The sequence below is a fragment of the Phaethon lepturus genome, unplaced genomic scaffold (genome assembly GCF_000687285.1).
Source record: "Phaethon lepturus isolate BGI_N335 unplaced genomic scaffold, ASM68728v1 scaffold5906, whole genome shotgun sequence".
NCBI classification, from domain to species: domain Eukaryota; kingdom Metazoa; phylum Chordata; class Aves; order Phaethontiformes; family Phaethontidae; genus Phaethon; species Phaethon lepturus.
The window spans coordinates 29,725-37,155 of NW_010548218.1; positions in this window are offsets into that span (position 1 = coordinate 29,725).

The following is a 7,431-nucleotide window of genomic DNA, read 5'->3' on the forward strand; positions in this document are numbered from 1 at the left end:
AGCTGGAAATCAAGCTTCTTTTGCTGGATGAGTGAAAAAATTTTGAAATAATTACATGCTAAATAATTTTGTATAATTAGTATCTCACAGTGCTTTACTATTCAATTACCTATATGTTAGATACAGATCTAAATAATATAAAGTTTTATTAAAATGTTTCAGTTAGAAAGAATGATGGCAATAATAATTAATAGGCTATTACAAATCTAGTGCTTGCTAGATCACAGACTTTTTCTGATTTGGGTCGGAAGTTACTATCTTGAACTTAATACAAAGAATGCTGAGAAAATGAACCAGTTCAGCACTGGTTCTGAAGAACTGAAGTGTAGACTGAAGAACTGAAGAACATTGAAGAACTACTGTGTGGACAGTGATGGGATATGATTTTCATGCCTTTGAGTGAAAATCAGAATAACGTTCCTTCATAAAGCCTTTTCCTCAGACTTGAAAGTAAATTATATTTGCAATTCATAGGTGCTATTATATCCTGGATAGATGAATCTACATCTGATTTACTACTTATTTCAACCACTCTCAACATACTATACCATATCTAGGATGCCCTCTTAGCTATTTGGCACATGTCACATTGTGAGCTTGATTTTTTTAAAATACTTGGATCATTTCTATTTAGTCACTTGGCTGCATTTCCTAGTCTCCTACACTTTTTTCTTATTTTTCCATGTACTTTGTAAACACCTCTGGCTGCCTCACTTGGTGAATAACAGCTATGTCCCCCTTCCATTCCAAATTTTTTCTCCAAACTCTGTCTTTTCCTGACAGGATTTCTAATCTTCTCTCACAAGTATCTCAGTTTACTCCAACTTGTCTTAGAGCTCCCCTTGCTGTTGGATGCTGTTATGAGGTGGTGAAGCTTAAACAAAAATTAGTGTATGATACAGGCAGCATTCAAATAACTTTTTACAGTGTTTTGATGTTATAATGTTATATAAGCCAGAATGATATAGACAATTGGGCAAAGTTTTTAACATTCAGTAACAACTACTAAATAATTCAAGGTTTGTTTATGCAATCTGCAAATCTTTGAAGAAAACAATAGTTTACAATACAGGTTTTCTTTGGAAAGCGATAGAAATACAGGTATTTCTATCAAAAGATCATGCTTATGAAAAATACTGCTTTTGCTTTCAAAATAATTATTCTCCCTACAATGCAAAAATATTAATATTACCAATATGGAATAAATCTACTAGAATTAAAAAATACTTTTATTGATAAACTGTGAAAAATATAATTAAAGAAGAAATATATTTACAGATATAATAAATCAGGAAATAAAAATCTAGAATATAATTTTAATGAGTTCTGTTGAGCTCTTAAACACTGAAATGCCATTTCTCATACAATGAACTGCAATTTCTCAATCACTCAGGTATCATTCTTAATCAAAAGGTTACTAAAAATATATGATTTTAAGCTTTTACAGTACAGTTTTTAAAAACTGAAAAACAATTTTATTACACAAAGCCTATTCTTTAGCTTTACAAAGGTATTATAAAAGATTATTGTTAAATCTTTTTTTTATTTAAACAATAGGTGTCTAAAAATACTAGCAACTGTGTGACTGGATATCATTTATTATTGCTGGTGGTGGTATATTGTAAATACTAAGCCAAGAACTTTCTCTATTAAAAGACACAGGATTTCAAATACATTACTTTAAGAAGAGTTAGTCATATCTGAAATCATTAAAAATCATAATTTATTTGTTTAGTAATTGTTTATGTAACTATTATCATATGCTTTTTCTTAAACTATTGAAGGAGGTTTTGGTTTTATGAATCGCTGCTACAATATTAATAACTACAATAGATAGGGGAGGAATTTAAAATTTGTGCTACCTTATAAAAAAAGAGTTTACATTCACATCCATAGTATGAGATATTGAGAATTTTTTAATGGAAACTGCAAGCAGGTTGTTGTGATTTGATGGAGAGTATTGCAGTAGAAAAACCCTTTATACTCGATTATCAATCTTTGAATGGTGAGCCTTTCAAAACTATGGCTTTTCACACAAAACAGAAAACTGAACCTTCTCTATCAGAGACTGGGGGGGAGAAACGCACTCCCCAAAACAGCAGTAGTGCTGACCGTCCTTATCTGAGCATCTGGGGTACGTAGAGACTTCATAGTACACAGAACACAGTACATAGTACACAGAATATAGTATATATCAGTAAAACGGTTTATGGTTATAATTACACTTAAGGGATTGATCTTATAGGCTATTTTAAGCAGTGCTTTCAATCTGTTTGAGATTTTCTCTTTCTACGCTACTGGCACTGAATAAAAAGAAACACAAAAAAAATATGTACTCTTTCTATCCCTACAAAATGCTACCCAAACACAAAAAGAACCAACCAAACAAAACACAGGATGATAGCACTTGTCATATTTCATTCAGATGTTATGGATATAAAAGTATTTTCATTTGTCTGATCCACACTTGCATTGAAAAGATGTTTTGTTCCTTGTTGCTGTCTGGCAGAAGAGTAAAGAAGCATAAATAGAAAGGCCCTGAGGTATGAAATGACCTGACCTTTCTAGTAAGGTGATAAAAAAGTCTTCATTAAAGGCTGATAAACAAAGCAAGAACCACCAAGATTTTTAAAATAAATTGTTCCATATTACTCAGACAAATCCCAATTTTGGTTGCATTTGAAAACAAAAGGTCTTATGACTGTAATAACAGACTAACAGTCTCTTTCTGAGTAAATCTATGCATTTCTAAAATTGTGTGATGACTATACTTATTTATATGTTTCAACATCAAACACTTTGTCTTCCTTTGTAGAGGCCTTTTCTGTATTTCATTCAACCAACTTTTGTTTTTTTCCTTTTTTCCTTCTTTCTCATTTGAGTCTGAATTCTCTTCATCCAAAGATAAACATTTTGAAATACATAACTTTGGTAGACCTTTTTATGTAATATTAATTTCATATAGTTTCCTGGGGTATTATTAGTTGTTGTTAATATTATTGTTGTTATATTAGTTGCATTATCTTACTGGCAGTCTTTCATTTTTAATTGTTTGTTCAACCAAGTTTCAGTGGTTGAGGTCTATGTAACAATAAACTCAAGATTATCAGACGGTTTCTGAAATTCTGGTTTCATTCATGCAAGTGAACAAAGGGATCAGCTAACTAAACCGTCACTCAGAAAAGAACCTGTTTAAATGCATCACAGCAAAATAGTAAGTAGTCTTACTGCCAGGTAAAGCCGTAAAAAAAATTCAAGCCTTATTATTCAAATCACTATTTCTGTCTCTGAGCTTACTTAAGCTATTTGCCCTGATTCCACAGTGCATTCTTTTCAAGATCCCTCACAGATCTAGATAATAACCATGGTTAATATAATCAAGTGACAAATAATAGCATTGGAAGTTATTTTTTATACTGTTACTTATTATGAATTATAAAAGGCAAAAGAAAAGAAGCAGTATAAGCATGCCGAGGGCCATTCTAACAGCGGGAAGACAGGATGAGTTCCTTGAATAAGCCCTTGGCAGAAAACTAGAAAATGCTGAAATACTGAGTTGAATGCCTAGTTCCTACTTGATTGTCTTCTATGCTCAGGATTCCTTGCTCTATTGAAACAAAAAAAAGGACAAAAAGGGAAATACAATGGGTCTAGTAGGCATTCATTTTTTATGAATGAGGGGAGGGGATAGGAGAAGAATCAATTTAATTAATGTCTAATGCATTGTCTTGCTGTCTGAAAAAACAGATTAGGATTAGACCATATGACCTTTCCTATTCACATTTTCAAAAGATGATCAAGACCAATGCTTCCTCAACACTACTACTTTTATATTGTTCTGCACAATTTAAAAATTAAACAAATAAAGCTCCACTATTTCCGGATGAAGATTATCTACAGTAAATTAATAATTCAAGATTTCTTGAAACAAAGTTCCATCTTTTTCACGTACTTTGTCTCTTATTAGATATTTCAACATACACCCTCTAGTTACTCTATAAATCCTCTCAAAACTTACAAAATAGTCATCAACATCTATAGCTAAAAATATTTAGTTTAGGTAGTCTTATAAAGAAATATACTTTTTTAAACATTGCTACTTGACTAGTCCTTTTACCTGCAGGAACCATGTTGCTTTCAGTATCTAATTTCATTTGTCCAATTACTTCTACCCATTGGCATAAACTAAATACTGTAGATAGTGTGTAAGATAGATCTACACCTTGTGTTGTGGCTGAAAGCTGTCAGAATTCTTCATCACTCTGCATGTGCTGACTGAAAATACAAAGAATTTTTCTTTGTATTTGAAAATACAAAGAATTTCAGGAAAATTCTGGTGTAGGCTTTAGAATGGGAGTGAGGAAGTGTACAGGAAATACAGCAGTACCCACACATCTGTGCTTAGTATTCCCTGTTTTAACACAGAGGAAATACATCAACAGTACCATGTTAATGGAACTATTTTTAGTAGCCACTTTTTTGATGCAAATATAGTGTAGAATGAGCAGTGACTTAGAACAGGGCTTTCAGAAATCTAAGTTGTCAGATACAAATTCTTCCAGAGTTAGTCACCTGACTTCATTATCCTAATGAACCTGTACTTCATAAGGAATAGGAAGGATATTAAAATGCTTAAGAGACTTGGGAAACTTAATTTACAATTAAAAAAATTCCCTTATATACGCATTTTAACTGGCACAATCTCTTAATTGAGAGCTCCACTAAGACTCCTTTGTCTCTCTGCAAGTTTGATTAATTTGATAAAAACCGTATAACTGTTATAATCCAAAACAATCTTCTATACAAAATTGAACACCAACCTTTATAGGAAAAAATGGGGTTTTTTTTTGTTTGAGACACAAATTCTCAATGTTCATAAGAAAATATCAAATTATAAGTAATTTAAATGATCAGAAATACAATATAAACAGTCTTCATTTATTGCTGAATGCACACTCTTGAGACTAAATTAAACCTCTTTGACCTGAAAGCCTTAATTCATTAATTGGAAAAGAAAAATAGAAAGAAATACCTTTTTGTGCTGTAAACTCTTCATGCCGATTTATGTTATTGAGGACACATGGGATTCATGAAAGGAAATTTTCCAAAATATGGGGGGTTGTTACAACAGTAGCACAATAAATTAACCCTCCAGCTAAATACAACTCTATTAATTGCAGACAGTCTTACGTTAAACTCTTTCCAACCCCCTGCTGATGAAACTTCTCAAAATAATTTCACCCTTTGACAGCTTAAATTATGATCTTCCTGCGCTATAGAAATGGTTGACACATTTGTACCAAGTATTTAAATTACATGAAAAAAAATAAGAAAAAATGGTGCTGTTCCATATGCACTTGAAAGGATCCTTAAATCTAATTATTTTTCTTTTTTCTTAGCAAAAAAAATGTTTTGGTTTTATCTACATACTTATTTATATAAACCCTTATTTATCTGGAGTACAGGGTTACAGCTGCAAGTAAAGCTACCTTAAAACTTCAGTTATAAACTCCTTATAACTTCAGTTGTAAGTTTATTATAATTTTTCTCAAATATTTTGTTTGAGGCAGAAAATTCTCACATTTACCCTCTGGTTAAGGAAGATATTTTTAAATTCTAAAAATTAATCTGGTTGTGTTTGGTAACTGTACTATCTAAAACTAAAAAAATTATAAAAATGCATTTACCTGAATAGATGGATGTCTTGAATAGATAAAGAAATGTTAGGATAGGTACATATTGCCTTTAAATTTTACTCAGAATGTTATTCATTAATCTTTAATGTAACCTTTTTCATATAACTCTGAGGAATACAGAGACATCAGGGAAAATTTAGCCTACTGTTAGCCAAAAATTCTGTGACAAAAAAACCCCAAACTTACTACAAAGATCTTTTTTAAATTCACTGTCAACTTTTTAGAAGTGATAAACAATCAAATTGAATAGAAAATGAGCAAATTGTTCCATTCTTTTAAATAGGAATATTTAAAATAGAAGCTAGACAGTGCATTTGTGATATTATTCAGGATGCATCATTAAAAATACCAAGGTAGATCTTGCATTACAGCAGTGTCCCTGGTGACAATATAGTGATACTACACCACTCCATGGCTTTAAAATGATTTGATGTCTAAGAAACTGCTTCAAAGAGTTACAAATCTATGCCGTCAATTTTACATAGGAGAGGCCACCAATTAATAAGTCATGTATTCAGTGTAGTATGCCTAATGAGACCATTAACAATTTGGAATTGTGTAACCAGCGAGTGAGAGCAGGTTTCTCCAATGTTGTCTTTCAAGTCCCCTGGGCATCAGTCACATGTGCCAGACATTGAGACTGATGAACCTTTGCTCCTCTAACACCTGTGCAACATAATAGCTTATGATGCCATGCGAGAAACAGGATTTAATCTGCCAAAGATGATCTAAGTTGAGATATTAATTATTCCTTAGGGAACTGGGTACAGTAAAATGCACTCTTTAAATGTTAACATGAATACATCAACATGAATTTTTCAGATCCAAAGTTAGCAGACTCTGCTGAGCTTGTTTAAGTGATCATCAAGCTATGGGCAAAACTGCTACACTTCAAGATAAATTTTTATGTCATTAGCTGTATTTTAAATTCATAAAACTGCATGGTAATTGTTAAATCAGTTGTTGATTTCGCTTGAAAAAATGCACAGCTCTGCGATTTCTTATTTGAAGACCTTTATTTGCTTTCATCATCAGTTGCATATGAATAATTTCTCTTAAAATAATGAGCTCATACAGCATTTCTACAATTTTTGTCTGAAACAAGTGTGATGATAGTAAATTTAAATTCTTCAGTTTGGCCAAAGTATTGCTAAAGGATAGAATTTTACTTATAACCACACTACTGACTCCAGTTTACATTTTAGCTTTGGATTACATTTAGTAGAACCATACTAATTAAGTCCAAAATAAAGTGTCAACAAACCCTAAACATGAGAAGGTGATCCTCCTTTTATGTACTTCAAAGTGTTTTTCATGGTATACTAATGTTCTTAGACAAGTTTTTCAAATATGGAATAAAGTTATTTGATGTAAAAGATAACCTGAGAGCTGTATATATTCAGACACAATTATTTTCTTAGCAATTTCACTTGAGAATATTGATTGAAAGAACAGAGCTCAAAGGCAGTCTACATCTATCCACATTCCCTCTGAACTAGTTATACTCAACACTAATAAATTTTAAAGTGATATTTGTATTTCTCCCCTCCTTTTGAGGGGGGGGGGGGAAAAGATCAGCAATCTGTTTCAGCTCAAATTCTAAATGTCAAACCCATCTATAGTGTGTCTTGAATCCAGAGACAACTAAGGCAAGAATTTTCACAAAATTCAGAACTTGTTTGAATTTCCTGCTCTCTTGTCTAAAGCATTGTGAAAGAATAAGAGGAAAAGAAAA